At 43.1% G+C, this 22,813-nt stretch overlaps 1 long non-coding RNA gene across 1 annotated transcript in view; it reads left to right on the top strand.

Moving 5' to 3' along the window:
• Positions 1-4,230: 4,230 nt before the first annotated feature.
• LOC145430148 (uncharacterized) overlaps positions 4,231-22,813 on the top strand; it is a 19,647-nt gene continuing 1,064 nt past the window's right edge. Inside the window, exon 1 of the long non-coding RNA XR_013910569.1 lies at positions 4,231-4,362. This is a non-coding gene — a long non-coding RNA (uncharacterized LOC145430148). The remainder of the gene's footprint in view (positions 4,363-22,813) is intronic.

Here is a 22,813-nt window from a genome sequence, read left to right as displayed (position 1 = left end):
CGTAAATAAAAATATAAAGCAGACGTCTGGCGCTTACAAGTAGTTTTAAACCTTGTGATCCACAAAGCAGCATAAGAGTAAAATAAGAACTGACTGTGTTACAGTCAGTGCGGGAGCAGCGGCTTTGCTCATGCGCGATTCATTTGCAGTTTCGACGCAGGGGTGTGAACATCTCCTGCCCTGATAGCAGCTGGGGGAGGACTATCCTCCGTCTGTAAGCGCTTTGGTATGGGTCAAGTTCCCAACGGCAGCACCGCTGCTTGTTGAGAGTAATAATAATAATAATATACAATGTAGCTTGCCATCGCCAGTGTGTGAATGTGTGTGTGAATGGGTGAATGACTGAATGTAGTGTGAAGCGCTTTGGGGTCCTTAGGGACTAGAAAAGTGCTATACAAATGCAGGCCATTTACCATTTTTACTTGTATTCACACTATTCACACGTATTTTTTGGCAAAGTCCTCACAAAAATCTTTTTTACGCACACACAAATTCTTTTTACACATACAAATCCTGATTTACAAGTACAAAATATTTATGAGCCCTGGTTTTTTCGTGAGATTTCGTCCTGTGTTGTTTATTATTTGTGTGTACTTTGTGTCCCCTGTTTGCTTTGTTATTCTAAGTAAATAAAATGAAATTTAATCTGTTATGTTATTTAATAAATGTATTTTTATGTGTTTATATGAAAATAAAACTTTATTTATATATTTATTAATGAACAAAAATGAAATAGAAAAAACTGAAATGAAAAAAAAATACATTAAAACTCCTCAAATAAAATAATCAATGATGCGTGTGCTTGTACTGCCATGTTTTGGCCAAGATTTGGCTTTCCTCAGGTGAGAAGCACATGAAAAGAGAAAAAAAAGTGAAGTTGTGGCTGTTGAAGGGCTCTCAATAGAGATGTGCACTGTCTGAAGGTCTGAGACAGAGTTAGGAATAAGATTATGGGTAGGGTTAAGTTAGGATTAAGGTTAGGGTTAGGGCTGGAATACATGGCTGGAATGTGTGTTACCACCAGGAGTATCATTCTATTGGATTCCATCCAAAATACGGTGCATATCATAGGGGCTTCATAAGTAAATAGGAAGACCACAGAAAAGATTCAAGGGTATAGTGTATAGAGGGTTGGTGTAACAGAGGAGGATGCAAGGGATGGGGTGAGATGGAAAAAACAACAATTCCTCAGAAGTAGACTATTTCCATTCTAAGATATTAAACTACAATATTCATTTCTAAAAAGGAAGAAGGAATTGCTATCGAGGCTACAAGAGCTCCTGGAAATCAATGGAATCTAAAAAACAAACAAAAAACCCAACCCTAGGAAATACATTTTTAATGAGTTACAGTCCAACACCATTTAACCCTTTAAGACCTACCATAGAACCAAGTCCGCCAGAGCTTATATTATATTTTTACATGCTGTGGAGCCATTTTTGGGAGCATTTCAAGTTGCTATACATCAATACAACCATTATAGCCCAAACTTTAATAATATGTCTGCATTAAGTGCATAGTAATTACATAAATTGCCAAAAAGTGCAATAAACTACAAAAAAATTGAAAATTGTTTTTGTTTTTTTAACATATATTTCTAGTTAGAGAAATTTAAGAGGCTTATCCCTCAAAACTGTAAATACAAAAAAGTTGCACAAACTAGTTTCCCATCACAGAAGATTAATTTTAAGTGTCTTCATAGTTTTATTTTTGAAATACACCAATTTTCATATATTGCAGGAAAAACGAAAATAAATATTATAATGCAAATTTGCAAAATAACAGCATATGCATCAAAATAAACTATTTCCAGCAGTGCAATATGAGTCCTAAGCATCCCAGAAATGACACAGACAGTCATAAAGTCAAACAGAACTTTTAAAAACACAAGTATAGGCTCATAAGTCCCCGATGGTAAAAAAAAAACTACATTGGCGCAAAATGACGTCACTTCCGGTTTCGGGCAGGTCATGGCGGACATGCGACAGTTCACGCTGATGGACGTAGGAAGTGTTACAAACAGCTGATCGGATCGGCAAAGCGTTTTTCTGGAATAGTATGTTTTTGTTGCTGCAAGTGCTTTTTATGCAGTTTTTGCAAAGCTATATGTGGAAGGAAACTGTGACCGAGGACAAGCTGATGGCATAAGATGTAAGTACAACTCCTCCGGTTTCATATGCAAAAAAAATTATTGCGCTAGCTTACGTGGTTGCAGTGCTACTGGGATTTAAAAATAGTTACGCAAAATGGAGCGTGTCCGCTCCGACCGGCTTTAAAGGGTTAAATCTCAAAGATTATATTTATTATAACATAGCATACAAATCAACTCTTAATTCTCTAAATCGAACAAATTCTAAGGGGATGAAATGTCCACACTGTTTCTGTGGAATATTAGTGAGTGGAAAATGAAACATCTCAATAAAAAGATTTTCCTGCCATGAATGAGCTGAGATCCCTGTCAGTGAATATGCAGCATGATCCACAGCTACAGAAAAAAGGTTTTTGTGAACAAAGAAGAATTCCGTATACTGTCATTCATTGTTCCGTATGTAATTTAGCAGACGCCAAATGCAGTGTGCTTATTTTTCACCTGGGTGTAGATAGATAGGCACAAACATTAATTTAATTGGCTAAAAATCATCTTTATATGCATTTACCTTCACTGAAATATGAAAAAACAATATATATGAAATGTGATCTTTTCCAAACAAAAGACTTGCCAACAGAGACAAATCATAGTCAAAATCTCATAATGAAGACTGATAATAAAATTGATGTTAATATTTATCATCCAAATCCAAAGTCACAGCAGCAAGCAATGCACTGCAATCTGTTAAAAGGAAGCGTTTTGTCAGGGTTTGTTACTTTGAGAGTTTAATGATATACCCCTTCCAATACAACTATCATCGTAATGATGAAAAACAGGAGTCCAAGGGCAACCAGGATTGTGGAGGTGACGTTAAGCTGGCGAGCAGTGGCCCCATAATGCCGTGCACCCTCCAAATCTCCAACCACCTTCCGGTCTCTGGCCTAAAAGGACAGAAACATATAGATTGTAAAAGTGTAGTTGGAGTTCATGGATATTAACTTGATCTATATGGTCAAATCAATATAATGTAGGTCATAGTAAGCAGACAGTTAAAAACTGATATATTTATTCATGCACACAAATGCACACACAGACACAAACACTCAGAAGAATAACAGATGCTCAAAAAACTGATTTAATTAACCTCACCTTGATAGAATAAATGAGAGCTGCAAGTCCAAGACAACAGGGGTTTGAGTAGGCAAAGCAGAGGAGGGACCAGATAATATGGTCCTTTGGAGGCTCAGTGACGATGTTCACACTGGTGTGCTGAACCAATACAGATCCTCCAGGCTGTCCAGAGGGCCCATCATAGGTCCTCACCTGCATTGGAACATAAGCTGGAGGTTTCATTGCTCTCACTGGTCTGAGCTCAGCTGCAGTTTGGAGAGAGGAAAGATATTGAAAAGAGTTACTGACATTGATCATTTCATTTTTGAAGTCTTTGGGCAGTGAGAGAGTTAAAGCAGTTGTCTCTGTTAGAAACTGAACAGTAACAGTTGTGTCTTTGGGGTCCAGGCTTTTCCAAAAGGTTGTTGTGTCCTCGCAACTGAATTTTTCTTAAATCTTTGAATTATGAATGAAAAATCTGCTTACGCACAGTGATAAAATCTCTCTTCTGCTTTTTACATTTAACAGGTCTGACATGCTGGATGAAATATGCTGAGTGTCAGAGGGCTTGAGCACATAAACATCACCTACCACCCCTCCCCCAATTCTGAAGCCTACATTTAACACAGAACAAATGCAGATGTCGTCTTCTGAAAACTGTACTAACCACCACAGCCACAAAAATTCAATTTTGATTACAACCAAAGAGAAACATAAAGATTCTTATGTCACAACTTCAATATATGGAAGAGAAACTTCAAGAAAAAGTCTTTCACAAGATTCCCCCATTGTGCAACAGCCTCATCATGAAAACAGACAGCATTGCTACACAGACACAGCTACACAGACACAAAAGGAAATGGAAATTAAAAAGTTTTCCTACTTTGAAGTTCATCATGCCTCTCCTCAGACTCTACTAAGACAACCCGATCTTCGTTTCCAGTATCACGAAACATGTCGGTCATTGCTCTCAGCCGTCTGTAATTATGTGAGCGTAACAGTGTGCTCAGCATACAGGAATTGAAAGCAGACGTTGGTTTCGTTTTACATTTGTGTTGTGCTGTGTGGGTTCAGGAATTTGCGTCATTGGCATGATCAAACAGGATAAGGAAGGAAGTTCAACACAGCCTTTGTTGTTACAGTGATGGTCAGAGATACAGAAGGTAAAACAAACATTGAACACTTTTCTAAGTAAATATATTTTGAAAGGTGGTATTGACATGAAATTCTCAGCAGATGTGAGTACCAATCCATCCAGTAGATGTCCATAAATTATGTGTTCTAATGAGAAACAGTACAGGGAAAGAATTTTGAACACACGATGAAATGGAGATGCAAAAAAGGCAAGTAAAATCATGACACTGGAGGTCAGGACACAGAGGAGTGAAAAGAATTACCAGAAGAGTTATCCAGTTGCCAAGAAAGTAGTGCACCTGTGGAGCACTACAGAAAGATCTGGAATCAGCATGGAAAATTGTTTCAAAGACAATAAGTAATGAGGTCAACCACTGTGACCTTTATGCACCTGCAATGGAATGCATAGATTCCATTGCTGAAGAAAAAGCAAGTTGAAGAGCGTTTAAACTTTGCTAAACAACATTTAGACAAGCCTGTGAAATACTCTGAGAATATAATCTGGTCAGATGAGACCAGATGAGATGCTACAATACACACCATGTTTGGAGGTCAAAAGGCACTGCATATCACTCCACAAACACCAGACCAAGTGGAATCTGGAGGTTAGAATATGATGGTGTAGGGATGTTTTTCAGCAAGCGGGACTGACAGGCTTCGTATAATTGAAGGAAGGATGAAAGTAAAAATATACAAAGACTATCTTGATAAAAATCTGCTCACTTTCAGCTTTTTTTAGAGAAAGAAAATAAAGCCAAAGTCACTTGACCTGAATCCAGCTGAAAGTCTGTGGAAAGAGCTAAAGCTACATTTTTCAATGCCTCTGCAAAATGGGTTAAAAAACATAAACAACTGTGGGATACTGTTTGTCCATGATTTGAACCGGGGGAACAAATTGTGGCAGGATGAGCGCGATATCATTTGTATCCCACTGTAACTTTACTGTATAAAGAGCTAACAGCTCCAAAACGTCAGGAGTAGTTAGTTATTACAAGAAGTGCTTGTGAACTAAAAATCAAGAATGTGGGATACTGTTTGTCCGTGATTTGGAGAGCCCATGCTCCCGACGCAGGGAAACCCAATTCTGCAGGGGAGACCTACCTTGGCACTTGTGCAGGTGAAGCCAGAGGGAAGATATGCTTCACCATATTTTCTAGTCTTTGGCTTGGAAGGAAGTTGGTTCGGAAACATATTTGGCGATGCTTCATCTCCTGCTTTGCGTTTGTGCGTGTCCATGATGCTAGCAGTGTCCAAGCGTTCTTTTTTTTTTTTTTTTTTTTTCATACAGCCCCCCCCCCCCCTCTCTCTCTCTCTCTCTCTCTCTCTCTCTCTCTCTCAATGGCTCTGCGGGGCGGGCCCCACACTTTGGGAACTTCTGCCTTAGAGTTAAAGTGGGGTTTGGCTGGTGGGAGCACCCTAAGATTGGACATATAGGGAATATAATTGCATAGAAATAAGTGATCATGATAATTTGTACTGTCAGCTAAACTGTGCTGATGCTGCTCTGTGTTTCTTTGCCCTTTGTGAACTTAGCCAGCTCAACTCAATAAGATCTAACTCAGTGTTAGCCCCGTGATTTATTATCTTTCCAGGATATACCAGGCCTTTTGCCCTGTACAAGTTCATGTGTCAGACATGATTTTTCCCTGGGAAATACAGTAATGTACATTTTCATTTAAAGCACTAAAAAGGTTCGTTTGTTGATATTTTTGAGCTGTTGAAATGATCTGCCAACTCACCAAATATCACCAAACACCATTTTTCTTTATTGTTATATTTTCTAACTAATTTTGTAGTTTATAACTCCATGAGTTTATAATTAATGTAATAATATCAAATGGACATTTTAGAAGTGAATCTTTAGACCAGACTGTTTAACGCAATCTTAGAGAGTGCGAGTTTGGCCACTTGGTGGTGAAACAGATAGAATACAAATGAGATGGAGAAGAAGCAAAATACAGTTGTTGAGGCCTGACTTTTGCAAGACAAAACACTCATAGTAGGGTAGGTGTGATCAATAAATACAATAAAGACATAATTAATTACCAAACAAACACAACTGCCACTTAACACACTGTGTTGTTATGTTAAGTTTGTAGTTTTCAGGGGACAATGTTAAATACTGTGGTTTAAGGTAGAGATGGTCTGATACCACGTTTTTATGTCCGATACTGATATCATAAATTTGGATATCTGTCGATACCAATATGAAGCCGATATAGTGTATTTTTTAATCAATAAAACTGTTTTTAATATCTTGCTGCATTTTGTATAAGTTCATACTTAAGCTTTAAAAAACAAAACACTGAAGCTATTCTGTTATATCTGTATTCAAAAACACACTGCACCCAAAATATTTCATAGTTCAGTAATGCTGATCAATCTAATAAACTTAAACCTACACCATCCTCCCTATTCTGGTATTTTAAAGAGTACTTAGCAGAACTATTAAACAACCTAACTGATAGCGTTGCCAACTCCCTGCAAAAAAAAAAATAGGGAACCACCCCCCACCCTCCGCCTCGTGATGACATAATCAACTTTAATTTAATGTACCTGTAAAAAAGAAATGCACAGAAATCAATTATTTTCTACAATATTTAAATAGATTCAACATCTTTCTTTAACAGAATTGCAGACTGCACAGATGGTACCTTCCCAAAGGAAAAAGTACTATAGCTTACTAGGGTATATAGAATTAGAATAGAATAGAATAGAATTCAACTTTGTCATTGCACATGCACAGGTACAGGGCAACGAAATGCAGTTTGCATCCATCCAGAAGTGCTTTAGTGATATAGATATATTACAATATATATTAGCAATAATATAGATATGTGAGTATATTACAGAAATGGGTCTATTATGATAACTATAAGTATGTACAGGCTGTAGTGAGTACAAGCTATGTACAGGATATGAACAGGATATAAATATGAAAAACTATACAGAATATGAAATAAATAACTTTACAGAATCTGGGATATACAGCTATACAGAAATGGGAACTATGCAAGTTGTAAACAGTTGTAGGATTAAAGATTATCGAATGTACAGAATGATTATTTACACAGAGCTATACAGTAGTGCAGTTAAGATAAGTGAGGGTGTAGATAGTTTCTACAGAGGCTATATAAAGTGCTAGTGGTTGTGAGTGGTGGTTCAGTCCATGTTATTATTGTGTTTGAGGGTACAGTTGTCCATTGTGGGTATGTGTATGTTCAGTCCATGAGTTTAACGTGGGTCAGATGTCAGGAGGCAGAGTTCAGGAGTCTGACAGCTGTGGGGAAGAAGCTGTTCCGGTACCTGGTGGTCTTAGTCCGGAGGCTCCTGTGGCGCCTCCCAGAGGGCAGGAGGGTGAAGAGTCCATGTGATGGGTGACTGGGGTCTTTGATGATTTTCCCAGCCCTTTTCAGACACCGCTTCCTGTAGATGTCTTTTATGGCAGGAAGTGGTGCTCCGGCGATGCGCTGGGCAGTTTTCACGACCCTCTGCAACGCCTTCCGGTCCGAGGCAGAGCAGTTCCCGTACCAGACTGTTATACAGTTGGTCAGGATGCTCTCGATGGTGCAGCAATAGAAGTTCACCAGGATGTCTGAGGACAGGTGGTTCTTCCTCAGAGTCCTCAAGAAGAAGAGGCGCTGGTGAGCCTTCTTGACCAGCTTGGAGCAGTTGGTCGTCCAGGTGAGATCCTCGGAGATGTGGACTCCCAGGAACTTGAAGCTGCTCACACGCTCCACAGCCGTCCCCTTAATGTGGATGGGTGGATGTGGGTCAGCATTCCTCCTGTAGTCCACGATGAGCTCCTTGGTCTTCTCGGTGTTAAGCAGCAGGTTGTTTGTGTCGCACCACTCAGCCAGACGATCCACCTCCTCCCTGTAGGCGGCTTCATCGTTGTCACTGATGAGGCCAATCACCGTGGTGTCATCTGCAAACTTAATGATGGTGTTGGAACCATCAGCAGGTCTGCAGTCGTGGGTGAAGAGGGAGTAGAGGAAAGGGCTCATCACACAGCCTTGTGGTACACCGGTGTTCATTGTGATGGTAGATGAGCAGCGGTTATCCAGCCGGACATGTTGGGGGCGGTTGGTCAGGAAGTCCAGTAACCATTTGCAGATGAGGGAACTGATACCCAGGTCTGTCAGTTTCCTGATGAGTTGTGAGGGGTGGATTGTATTGAATGCTGAACTGAAGTCTATAAACAGCATTCTGGCGTAGGTGTTGTTGTTGTCCAGGTGTGAGAGGACAGAGTGCATTGCGATGGAGACTGCATCCTCTGTGCTCCTGTTCCGGCGGTATGCTAATTGGTGGGGGTCCAGGGTGGGGGGGAGACAGGATTTGAAGTGTGCTAGGACCAGTCGCTCTAAGCACTTAGTGATGATGGGGGTGAGTGCTACTGGGCGGTAATCATTGAGGCAAGATGGGTTGGAGTTTTTGGGTATCGGGACGATGGAGGTGGATTTGAAGCAGGCCGGTACCACAGCGTGGGCCAAGGACAGATTGAATATGTCTGTCAGCACTCCTGCAAGCTCCCCAGAACACGCTCTGAGAACACGCCCGTGGATGCCATCAGGGCCTGCAGCCTTGTGGACATTGATCCTGCTCAGCACCGCTCCTACATCGGTGGGGGAGAGAGTCATAGGTTGGTGGTCTGGCGTCATGTCTGCTTTGGTTGTGGTTGTGGGGTTCCCTCGCTCAAAACGAGTGTGGCGAGACGAGGATGGGATATAAAGTAGATACTCTTTGCAGTTTTAAAAAGACAACGCCACCCTGGGAATTTCACCCAGAGAATACTGAAAGTAACACTAAATCACCAGAAAGGCACTTAGGTTCGCTATACTCAGTCCAGAGACGAGGTTCAATGATCAACAAATTCACAATTTATTAATAATTATTTAAAACACCATATAAAAGCACAATCATAAATATTCAAATATGCTTAAAAAGGTATTCAGAGCTGAGGCTTACCAGTGGAGGGGCAGGGATGCCACACACAAACTAAAGAAAGAAAACACACCCAAAACACAAGTGCAGCACACTATCACACACACACTCACACTAATAAACTAAACAAGGCAGGTGTGTACACTCAAGGGATCCCACCACCAAGGCACCCTAGTCTCCTCCACGTCGGCACTCCGCATCTGAATAAAAGAAACAAAGAAAATGTTAATATATTACAACAAACTAATGTGTAGCACCGGGGGATAACCCAACTGCAGGACCACACTGGTGATCCACAGCTAGAAGAAGGGCCTCCCACCAGTGGTGTAACAAAAATCCAAACTACAAATCAAAAGCAATAAAACAACATACAATCTGAATAAAACTCTAAAATCTGGAGCAAACGGAATCGCCGTACTGCTCCAACTTGCCGTCCACACGACGATAAGTTAACAGTCAATCAATATGCACGCCAGCTGACTCCGATAACCGGCATGCATATGGCCGTTGTCCACGCCGACGTCCACTGTAAAAGCTGACAGCAGCAGGGAAGAATTCTCACAACGGGAACAGACGGTAAAAGCACAGCAAGGCAAAACAGCAGCACTTCAGTTCACGTAACTTGGCGCAAAACTAAGGCCCACACTTCCTGCGAAACATAATAAATAATTACTATAAAAGAACAATAGAAGGCAGAGAGCGTAACAAAAGTTGATTACGTACCAAGTAAGCCGGGTCACAGAACGTAAGCAGAATAGCTCAGAGGAGGCTTCTATAGCTACGACCAGCCGCGATGGAGACTTTAGAGGAGTAACCCACAAACGATCTCTACCACCCCGAGGAAGTCAGGTGACCAAAAAGGAGATCACAGGCAAGCAATGCAGAGACACTCAAATGGCCACTATTTATACCATCGCCCCCTAATGGGCCAGGCTGAAAGTGGGTTGGACCGAGGGATAACATTCATCCTGCCACATTCTACCCCTCCTTCTTGCATCGTCGCCCCGACGATGAATTACAAAGACACCCAGATTAGTCCCAAGGCCTAAAAAATGCAGAGACAGCATGTACCCTAGGCTCAGAAATAGAGTTAGCAGCCCCTTGTGCCACCTCCCCTGTTGGTCTTGGGAGACGATGGATGTTTGAATGCTGGCCAGCTGTGGACCGGGTTGTTTTTCGCACCACCACATTTCTTGTATCAGAACTCGTAGAGGGAGCAGGAAGAGAGCTAGATGGAACTGGTGCTACACTCGGAGTAACTGTACAAGTGGCTGGAACATCGGAAGTTCGGTCTTCTGGTGGGAGCAACAACTCAGGGCTACTTGGAATCACTGCCACTGGGCTGTAAGATGGTGAAACATTTACTTGAGGAGCTCCTATGCTCAGGAATAACAGGTCACTGTCACATGATGAGTCATGTCCTGGTTCTGGGGAGGATATTTCTGGGCCATGTGAGCTACTGCTTGGAGCAGGCCCTTCTGATGGTGTAGCTGCCGTTACCACAGCCTTCAACAAGGTACGATGAACATGCTTCACACTGCTGGGATCATCTGCAGGTGCAATGGTATATACTGCCCCACCTCCTTTAGGTGCCTTCAGGATTCTATATACCACGGGTTTCCATCGATCTTGGATTTTACATCTCCCTCTTCCACTCAGATCGCGCAGGAACACCAACTGGCCGTCGTTCAATGGTGCCTCTTTCACCTTTTTGTCATGGTGCCTCTTTCTGCGGTCGGCAGCCAATTGCAATCGTTCCTTGGCTCCTTCGTGTACAACCTGTAGCCGGGCTTGATGCTCCTGAATCCACTCGTGCACATCTCCACTGATGGGGTCCGGTACTCTGCCCAACAGAAAGTCCACTGGCAACCTGGGTTCTTGCCCAAACATCAATAAGAATGGGGTTTCCCCAGTAGCCTGATGGGGAGTGGTATTATAACAGTAGAGTAACTGGGGCAAACATACATTCCAGTCTCTTTTTCTGGATACTGGCAGGGTCCGCAACAAATTGTGCAAAGTCCTATTAAAACGTTCACACTGACCATTTCCAGCCGGATGATAAGGAGTAGTGTGGGACTTCTCGATACCATAAAACCTGCAGAGCTGCTGGATCAGGGAGCTTTCAAAGTTACGACCCTGATCAGAATGGATACGCGCTGGTACACCAAACTTCGAAAACCACTCAGTCACGAGAACCTGGGCCACTGTAGCCGCACATTGGTCACGAGTGGGGACAGCCAATGTATACTTGCTGAAAACATCAGTCATCACCAAAACGTTCTCCAGCCCATTCCGGGAAGGTTCGAGCAAGGTGTAATCAATGGCCAAGATTTCATTTGGTCGAGAAGCCAACAAATGTCCCATGAAACTTTGAGCTGCTGGTTGGGTGTCTTTTGCAACTTGGCAACGTTCGCATCTCTGACACCAACGAGCTACCTCAGCAGACATACCTGGCCAGTAGCACCGTGAGCGGAGAAGCGCTAGGGTCCTTTCCACACCTTGATGGCCATGCTCCTGATGAACATGAGTCAACACCTGCTCAATTAGTGCACTAGGCAGCAAAAGCTGAAGTACCACCTCGGCACCGTCAGGGCGATGAACCTGACGATACAGAACTCCTTCCCTTTCAATCAGACGATCCCATTGTCGTAGCAGCACCAGAGCAAGTGGAGCAAGCTGCTGCCGCTCCTCAAAGCTGGGTCGCTGCTTCCGTCTCCAGAACACCAAGATCTCTTTTATCACTGGGTCGACCTGTTGGAGGGTATGAAGATCAGGAGTAGTGAGATGGGGCAAAACTGTAATGGCAGCTTGTGATACCTCAGCTGGTCCCAGCCGCAAGGCTTGTTGAAGAGGTCCAGGCAAGGCTGTACCAGGAACCATGGCTTTAATCTCCTGAGGATCAGGTGGATGCTGGCGAGATAAAGCGTCTGCATTCTTATTACTCCTTCCTGACCTGTACTTTAAGTCAAAGTCAAACGAAGCGAGCTGAGCTGCCCAGCGCTGTTCAGTAGCCCCAAGTTTAGCAGAAGACAAGTGACTAAGAGGATTGTTGTCGGTGTAAACAATACACTTGTGGCCCAACAAGTACTCTCTAAATTTCTCAGTCATGGCCCACTTAAGTGCCAAAAACTCCAGCTTCATGGAGCTATAATTTAGCATATTGCGCTCAGGGGGCCTCAAACCCCGACTGGCATAGGCTATTGGCCTCACTTTACCTCCCTGCTCCTGGGAAAGCACTGCCCCTAGGCCGGCATGGCTGGCATCCACTTCTAAAATAAAAGGCAAAGAGAAATCTGCATAAGCGAGCACTGGTGCTGTTGTCAGTTTAGTTTTTAATGCCTCAAAACTTTGAGCACACTCTACAGTCCAGTTCTCCACGATACCATGCTCTGACCTCTTCTTTGATTTTCTGCCTCCCCACTCTGCCACCAGTCTATGCAGAGGTGCCGCCAACTTGGCAAAACCCTCCACAAAACGGCGATAATAGCTGGCAAACCCAAGGAAGGAGCGTAGTTCCGAAACAGTCTTAGGAGGCTGCCAGTTAGCCACCACTTCCACCTTGCTAGGGTCCGTAGAGACACCTTGATCGGAGATGACATGGCCTAGGTAGCGAACCTCCTGCTGGAAAAAGGCACATTTGGCAAGCTTGGCTTTTAAACCTTCCTGCTGAAGCCGACCTAGCACCACATCCAGCCGCTCAAGATGTTGCGATACTGTTGATGAAAAGATTACAATGTCATCAAGATAGAGAAGCAGAGACTGGCACTGTTGATCACCGAAAAGGCGTTGCATTAGTCTCTGGAAGGTGCTAGGGGCATTACAGAGCCCAAATGGCATTCGGTTCCACTCAAATAGGCCGAAAGGAGTACAGAAGGCAGTCTTGGGCCTATCCTCTTCCGTAACTGGGACCTGATTATAGCCACTTGCTAAATCCATGGTGGAAAACCAACGGGCACCAGTCAGCGCATCTAAGGATTCTTCAATGCGCGGCAGGGGGAATGCATCTTTCCTTGTCTTGTTGTTCAGTTGCCGATAATCAACACACATGCGCGGGCTGCCATCCTTCTTCTTAACGAGCACAATGGGAGAAGCATAGGGGCTGCTACTCTCTCTAATCACCTCGGCCCCTAACAACTGGTTAATATGCTCTTTCACAACCTCGTACTCTGAAGGGGGGATGCGCCTATAACGCTGCCGCACGGGGATATCGTCTAAGACTGGAATGTCATGGGAGATCAAGTTAGTGCAACCCAAATCAGTGTCATGAGCAGAAAAGACAGAGCTGTATTTCTTAAGGAGAGACCTCACCTGTCCCTGTTCCTCTGCTGACAGTTTAGACAAATCAATCCCTTCCATCTGATCCTGCACAGTAGGAGTGGCGGTGTGAGATGCCATTGTGGCTACGTTAGGGAGTACTTCTGTCACACCAGCGGGCAAACTGACCACATGAACATCTTCCAGGGTCCCTATAACGGTCCTAGGGTAAAGCAAGACCGCCGTAGTCCCTACATTAACAACTGGTATGTATGCAGTACCTCGAACCACTCGAACCAATGCAGGGGACGCTAAAAGTCCAGCCGGCAAGTTAACATCAGTAGGTTCAAATAACACAGTGGCACCTGAATATTGCTCAGAACAGGTGGCGGCCACTACTTTCATTACACCACCCGGAATGCAACATGCTCGCTTACCCCTCACTCTCACATGGCCAGACAAATCCAGTGGGGCTCTTATACTAACATCATGGCACTTTTGCAGCGCCTGCACAAGGGGTTTAGGGGCCTCTGTGACAAAGCCCAAACTAAACAATGCTTCACCGTGTTGCCCAAAAAGCTCGTGGTAACACTTCCGAATGACATTCATCCCCAATACACCCGGAACCGTGGAAGGTCCTGCACCTGGAGGATCTTTAACGACCAACACGCCACACTGTGGAAGAAACTTGTCACAGAGCTCTACACTTAACTCGATATAGCCAAGGTAAGGAATTGACAACCCATTAGCCGCTTTAAGCTGCAACCAATGACAAGCTTGGAGACGCTCTTGACCCCAGGACTCAAAATGCTGGCGGAAAAAACTTTCAGTAATGGTAGAGACCATGGACCCTGTATCAACCAAACAAGGTACTTTTATACCGCCCATGTCCACATCTATATGAGGACAGGATGAAATTAATTTCGAGACTGCCTCTGGACCATTAGAAACAACCCTTGAGCCAATAGACACCCCACCCGAACTGTGGCTCGGCAATACGGAGGGTGCTAGTTTTCCGAAGCCGTATTTAAAGGAGAGAGCCTGCGATTATGCAGAGGGGCCTGCGAAGGAGGCCGGGAATGAGGAACGCGTTCCCCATCACACTCCCGAGCAAAATGTCCAGGTTGCTGACAACGACGGCATATAATGGAGTCGCCCCGTCCTGAGCAAGGCATTCGATGGGGGCCCTGCAATCGAGCAATGCTCTGAGTGAGCTGATTAAGTTGCTCCTGCTGGCACTTTAACAATTCCTTCATCTCGCTCATCTCAGACAAATGGGTAGACTGGGCTATTCCTGAGGGACCGCTATGGACCCCATACTGAATGCCATAAACAGAAGGGACAGAACTGCTTCTATGCCTAACGCCACTAGGCAACCCTTCACGTTCCCACCTAATAGCTTCCCCTCTAATCTCCAGCAAGGTCAGTGTTGGCTGCCTCCTTACTAGCTGCTTTAACTCCCGCCGCAAGGTACTATCTAAGACCTGTTCAACAAATTGATCTCTTAATAAAACGTCAGCATTGGGCATGCCATTGGGGGCACTCGATTTAACTTTCTCCATAAGACCCAAGAGAGCGAGGGAAAACTCTTGCAGCGTCTCACTTTCCTGCTGTTTTCTAGAGAAGAAAGCTTCCTGCAATGCTACATAGGAGTCCGAACAGCCATAAAGTTCTTGCAATATAGTAATTATCTTAGCAGGATCAGTCCTCTCTGCACTAGAGCGATATTTAATCTCCTCACGTGCTTCTCCTTCTAGGTGGTCAAACAGGAAAAATGCTTTATCAGCCAAAGACAAATGACGTGCTCTAGCACAACCTTCTATTTCCTCCAACCATTCATTCAACCCTATACCTGATTTTCCTCTAAACATAGGGCACTTTCTGTCACGGGGCACAAAAACTAGTCTCTCTGCTACAGAGACACCAGCCGTTGTGGGGTTAACAGATGATGCAGTTGAAGTAGAAGGTGTAGCACTAGTACCTGACCCAACAGCCCTCTCCTGACGCAGCCTCTCATTGTCTGCTTTCAGCTGCGCGATCAAGTCCCTGAGTTCCTGTAACTCTTCCTCCATCTCTGTAACACAGCTGTGAAATCCCACACCAAAGTAGCTGCTGCTTTGCCTTTATTCTGTACAAAATAATATAAAAAAACAATTTACGTTACACCAAACAAAAAAAAGAAGAACACACGTCTCTGTTTTAAAGAGTATATCCTGTCGACAACAACGCCAAGTTTGTGGCGAGACGAGGATGGGATATAAAGTAGATACTCTTTGCAGTTTTAAAAAGACAACGCCACCCTGGGAATTTCACCCAGAGAATACTGAAAGTAACACTAAATCACCAGAAAGGCACTTAGGTTCGCTATACTCAGTCCAGAGACGAGGTTCAATGATCAACAAATTCACAATTTATTAATAATTATTTAAAACACCATATAAAAGCACAATCATAAATATTCAAATATGCTTAAAAAGGTATTCAGAGCTGAGGCTTACCAGTGGAGGGGCAGGGATGCCACACACAAACTAAAGAAAGAAAACACACCCAAAACACAAGTGCAGCACACTATCACACACACACTCACACTAATAAACTAAACAAGGCAGGTGTGTACACTCAAGGGATCCCACCACCAAGGCACCCTAGTCTCCTCCACGTCGGCACTCCGCATCTGAATAAAAGAAACAAAGAAAATGTTAATATATTACAACAAACTAATGTGTAGCACCGGGGGATAACCCAACTGCAGGACCACACTGGTGATCCACAGCTAGAAGAAGGGCCTCCCACCAGTGGTGTAACAAAAATCCAAACTACAAATCAAAAGCAATAAAACAACATACAATCTGAATAAAACTCTAAAATCTGGAGCAAACGGAATCGCCGTACTGCTCCAACTTGCCGTCCACACGACGATAAGTTAACAGTCAATCAATATGCACGCCAGCTGACTCCGATAACCGGCATGCATATGGCCGTTGTCCACGCCGACGTCCACTGTAAAAGCTGACAGCAGCAGGGAAGAATTCTCACAACGGGAACAGACGGTAAAAGCACAGCAAGGCAAAACAGCAGCACTTCAGTTCACGTAACTTGGCGCAAAACTAAGGCCCACACTTCCTGCGAAACATAATAAATAATTACTATAAAAGAACAATAGAAGGCAGAGAGCGTAACAAAAGTTGATTACGTACCAAGTAAGCCGGGTCACAGAACGTAAGCAGAATAGCTCAGAGGAGGCTTCTATAGCTACGACCAGCCGCGATGGAGACTTTAGAGGAGTAACCCACAAACGATCTCTACCACCCCGAGGAAGTCAGGTGACCAAAAAGGAGATCACAGGCAAGCAATGCAGAGACACTCAAATGGTCACTATTTATACCAGCGCCCCCTAATGGGCCAGGCTGAAAGTGGGTTGGACCGAGGGATAACATTCATCCTGCCACACGAGCATAAAAGTTGTTGAGCTCGTTTAGGAAGGAGACATCAGAGGATGCGGGAGAGGGTTTGGTGGTCCTGTAGTCTGTGATGGTCTGGAGTCCTTGCCACATGCGTCGGGGGTTGGAGTTGGAGAAGTGTTCTTCTACCTTCTTTTTGTAATGGTGTTTGGCTTTTTTGATGCCCTTCTTTAGATTAGCCCTGGCTGTACTGTAGGCGCGTGCATCTCCTGACCTAAAGGCAGTGTTGCGGGCCTTCAGGAGGAGACGAACATCCCGGTTCATCCAAGGCTTCTGGTTGGGGTACATGGTGATCCGTTTCTGGGTGGTGACACTGTCTGTGGTTTTGGAGATGTAATCCAGTACAGATGAGGCGTACTGGTCCAGGTCTGTGTGGGTGAACATATTCCAGTCTGTGTTTTTAAATCTGTCCTGGAGCACTGCGTCTGTCCCCTCTGGCCACACTTTAATTGTCCTCACAGCAGGTTTCACACGTTGGATGAGTGGTGAATACCGAGGTGTGAGGAACAGGGAGAGATGGTCCGATTGTCCAATGTGGGGGAGGGGTGTGGCTTTGTAGGCTCCAGCCAGGTTGGAATACACATGGTCTAAAGTCTTGTCTCCTCTGGTGTGGCAGGAGACATGTTGGTGGAATCTGGGGAGGACTGTCTTTAAGTTGGTGTGGTTGAAGTCGCCAGCAACAATAAAAGCAGCCTCGGGGTGTTTATTCTGGTGTTTGTTAATGGCTGCAGAAAGTTCTTTCATGGCCAACCTAGCATTAGCGTCGGGGGGTATATACACGGCAGTGAGTATGATCGAAGTGAATTCTCTGGGGAGATAATAAGGTCTGCATTTGACCATTAAAAACTCCGCATTAGGTGAGCAGTGACTCTCAGTAGTAGTGGAGTTCATGCACCAAGCATTGTTAATATAAATGCACAAACCTCCACCTCTGGTCTTGCCGGAGTCATCTGCTAGCCTGTCGGCTCGGTGTGTGTGGCGTCCTGCTAACTCGATAGCATTGTCCGGGCAGCTGTTGTTCAGCCATGTTTCGGTGAAAAACATGACATTTGAGTCCATAATCCGTCTGTTGTTAGTGATGGAGAGCCGTATCTCATCCATTTTGTTTGCCAGAGAACGGACATTGGCGAGAAAAATACTGGGTAAAGGCAGCCGGTGTGGTGTTAGCTTTAGCTTAGCCCGTAGCCCTCCGCGCCTACCTCGCCTTTGTTTACGATCTCGGCGCCGTCTGCGTGCACTTCCGCCCAGCCGGGGAGAGTGGGCAGCCTCCGGTGTTCTGGAGATCTCTGGGGTGAGTCGGAGATCGGCGATAAAACTGTTGGAGTTGTGAGTCCAGATGTCCAGAAGCTCTTGTCTGCTGTAGGTCAGCAACGCACAGCAATTCTGGACGAATAATCCGGTTAAAAGTAGATAAAAAAAAAACCGCTAAATAGCAGATTCTGGAGAGACACTGAGCCTCGCGTTGTTCACGCGCCGCCATCTTGGTTAAAAATATTAGACTTAATAGTTAATATATACAGTAATAGACTTCTATACATTTTACATCAGATTAAAACTTTGGGTGTAATATTCAGATAATACTCCTCCACATACTCCTCCGACAAGCTAAGGTTATGAGCTGAGTTACGCCATGTCGCAAGTTTTGTGAGGTGCTTTTGTGATATTTAATAGATCGGATTACAGTTCTTTATTTCCCTCCGATATACGATGTAGTAATTTAGGTCAGTATCGATACTGATACCGATACGCAATATCGGATCGGTCCATCCCTAGTTTAGGGTATGTAATGAACCTCTTACCATAAATGGCCAAATCTAATCTCATAATAAAACTTTTTTTAACTTAAGAAATTGATCTGATAAAGGTTCATTGTGTCATAATATTTATACAGACCAAATGCTGACATCCCCTGGCCATCAGTTACTATTAAATCTAAGTGGAGGGAAGAATGTAAGCAAGCAAGAAATTTATTAATATATCACTTTCGGAACAGCTCCCAGCTGAAAACAAAGTGATGTACATTTGATATGCCAAAAACTATACAATGAATAAAGATAAGCAAGAAGTCACATGTAAAATGATGGTTAGAATTAATTTTAAAATAATAAAATCAGCACAAATAGCAAAAATAAAATAGTATAAAATGATAATTAGAACTGCATTCAAGACAATAAAATCAGCACATTAGATTACACTAAAACAACAAACTCAGGGTCATACTGTGTCATACGCCAACAAGTAAAAATTGGTTTTAAGACGTGTTTTAAAAGAGCACAATGAAGGGGCCTCTCTAATGTGCTGGGGCAGATTGTTCCAGAGATTAGGAGACCCAGGGGGTGATTAAGGACGAAGAAGCTCAGAGAGGTAAGGTGGGGCAAGACTGTTTAAACATTTAAAAAGAAATATTAGAATTTTACAATGAACTCTAAGATGTACAGGCAGCCAGTGGAGTGAAGCGAAGATGGGAGTTATGTGCTCTCTTTTGCGAGTTCTGTTAAAAGTAGTGCAACAGGCTTTGAACCACCTGCAGATGAGAGAGAAGAAACTAACTCCAAAATACAGTGCATTAGAGTAATCTAAACGAGATGAAATAAAAGCATGGATTACTGTTTCAAAATCCGGCCTGGATAAAGCGCCTTAAATGATAAAAACTGTACTTGACAGTAGCCCTAATTTGAGTGTTCAATTTAAAATTACTGTCCATCATAAAACCCAGGTTAGTAACAACAGGTTTAAAATACTCTGCCAGGGGTCCCAAATCAATAGTGGTCCGATAGAACCAAACATAGTCAAATCTATAAGAGTGGTGACTTAGTGCTATGGAGGTTTTTAAAACCTTTTTGGGACACATCTAAAATACCATTCTCATTTTTAAAAAATCCATCAATTGGCAATAAACAATTTTCTCTAAGATTTGGAGACAGGATCACTTGGAGAACCACTGGTGGCCGACCACATTTACATGATCTGCGCAACTTTGTTTATTATATTCATTGTTTTCATGAATGGCCAAATGGTCTGTTGCAATGAATTATGGGATGCCTTTTTCCCCTCCCTTTTTATAAAGGATGCTCCAGTGCTAACGGAAGCAACAAAGGAAGCACCGAAGCACCTTTCCTTAGTATTTGGATAATCGGAGCAGCTTTTATAATGACCGCCACAGTTCCTAACTGAGAGACTAAGCAAAATGAACTATTAGAACACACCCCTATTTCTGAAATTAAACAATGGGTCTGAAGCTGTGTTTTTCTTTACAGAATTTGAGGCTTAATAACAAGTCAAAGAAGCAACTAACTTAATCTCGGTGTAAATGATAATAGTACGGTTCTCTGTGAGCATAATCAGATAGATTTGCAGTCACAGAACCTTAATTAAGATTAAAATCACAAATCCAATGACAAACAGGACGGTGGCGGCAATGTTAAGCCCACGGGCAGTGAGCCCATGACGTCGTGCACCCTCCAGATCTCCGGCCACCTTCCGGTCTCTGGCCTAGAAGGACAGAAACATATACACTGTAATAGTGTAATCATCTTTATCCCAATGTAAATTGAAACTGAAAATGTTAAGCATAGCCTAAGTTTCATTTTCTGGAAAAGTTACGCTTCCTGTTTTTAGTAAACACAAGCAATTATAATAATAATCCCAGTTGCCCGTTTTTTGTGCCCATATAGTTTCCTTGTTACTATCAGTGTAGGAAATAATGCAAACTGTATAACATATTTAAGATATTTCTTTCATCAAATCATTTATCTCTATTTTTATCTTTATTGTGCTGTGTACATTGTTGTGCTTCAGCCCAAACTGTTCTTATGACTCTTGCAATGGTCTTAGTTAGGACTGAGTTTTCCTTGTAAAGTATTAGAACACACTTTTCCATTGATTTAGTCAGTTTTTTGCACTTCAGTTTTGGTGTTTGTTGTGTTAGATGCCATGATCATGTAGCTTGATTTATATGGTAAATCAATGTATATTAAGATATGGTAGGCAGGCAGGTATATATTCGCATACAAACACACCTTGATAGAATAAATGAGAGCTGCAAGTCCAAGACAACAACAAGGGTGTGAGTGGAGAAAGCAGAGGAGGGACCAGATAAAATGGTCCTTTGGAGGCTCAGTGACGATGTTCACACTGGTGTGCTGAACCAATACAGATCCTCCAGGCTGTCCAGAGGGCCCATCATAGGTCCTCACCTGCATTGGAACATAAGCTGGAGGTTTCATTGCTCTCACTGGTCTGAGCTCAGCTGCAGTTTGGAGAGAGGAAAGATATTGAAAAGAGTTACTGACATTGATCATTTCATTTTTGAAGTCTTTGGGCAGTGAGGGAGTTAAAGCAGTTGTCTCTGTTAGAAACTGAACAGTAACAGCTGTGTCTTTGGGGTCCAGGGGTCCAACTTTCCAAAAAGGTTGCTATGTCCTCTCACCTGATTTTTTTTTTTTTAAATCTTTGAATTGTGAAATCTGAATTCAATGAATAAATTGATAAATATAAATAAATAATGTAAATGATATGAATATGAAACATGTTTTGGGACAGAACACACGATTTTCTGAGGATTCTGCACTCACAGTCGGTGATACAAACTAAGTTAGCATGCAGTGACATTAAAAATTTGCTTACGCACAGTGATAAAATCTCTCTTCTGCTTTTTACATGAAGCCATTCTGCAGGGGAGGTAGGTCTCCCCTGCAGAATGGTCTGACTTAGTGGATGAATCTGCTGAGTGTCAGTGGGCTTGAGCACATAAACATCACCTATCGCCCTTCCCCCAATTCTGAAGCCTACATTTACTATCTTGATTGCTTTTCTGTGAGTGAGCACAGAACAAATGCAGATTACTTCTTCTGAAAACTGTACTACCCTCACCAATACTGCACTACCAATTACACCAATTACAACCAAAGACAAACAAAGAAGATTCTTATGTCACAACTTCAATATATGGCAGAGAAACTTCAAGAAACAGTCTTTCACAAGATTCCTCCATTGTGCAACAGCCTCATCGTGAAAACAGACAGCATTGCTACACACACACAGCTACACAGACACAAAATGAAATGGAAATTAAAAAGTTTTCCTACTTTGAAGTTCATCGTGCCTCTCCTCAGACTCTACTAAAACAACTGAATCTTCAGTTCCAGTATCACGAAACATGTCGGTCATTGCCCTCAGCTGCCTGTAATTATGTGAGGTCCGTACTCAAATTCCATTAACAGCCAAGTTCCCAGTATACAGGAGTTGAAAGCAGACGTTGGTGGTTAGTTTCACATTTGTGCTGTGCTGTGCTTGGTTCAGCTATTTGCGTCATTCACATAATCAAAAGAAGGAAGTTTGATAAAAAATAAATATTGAACGCTTTACCAATTTTCTAAGTAAATATATTTTGAACGGTGGTATTGACATCAAATTCTCACCAGATGTAGGCAACTATCCAGCCAGTAGATGTCCATAAGTTTTATGTTATAATGAAAAACAGTATAGTGAAAAAATCTGAGCCTATGAGAAACTGGAGATGCAAAAAAGGCAAGCAAAATCAAGACACTGGAGGTCAGGACACAGAGGAGTGAAAAGAAATATCAGAAGAGTTTAAGAACTTTTAAGCTTTGCTGAACAAGATATAGACAAATCTGTGAAATACTCTGAGAATATAATCTGGTCAGATGAGACCAGATGAGATGTGTTGTGGAAGTTTTCCATTTAATAAGGCCTGCAGACAAGCGGTGAGCGGTAGCTAACATTCTTTAATCAAAACAAGAACAGGTGAGGGACTGCATCATCACGGGGCAGACGATCAGCAGAGTCCCGCCCAGAGCCT

Source organism: Astatotilapia calliptera, chromosome 7 (genome assembly GCF_964374335.1).
Source record: "Astatotilapia calliptera chromosome 7, fAstCal68.1, whole genome shotgun sequence".
In the NCBI taxonomy this organism is placed as follows: Eukaryota; Metazoa; Chordata; class Actinopteri; order Cichliformes; family Cichlidae; genus Astatotilapia; species Astatotilapia calliptera.
Note: the sequence above shows the minus strand (reverse complement) of the source record. Positions and strands in the feature narration are given on the sequence as shown.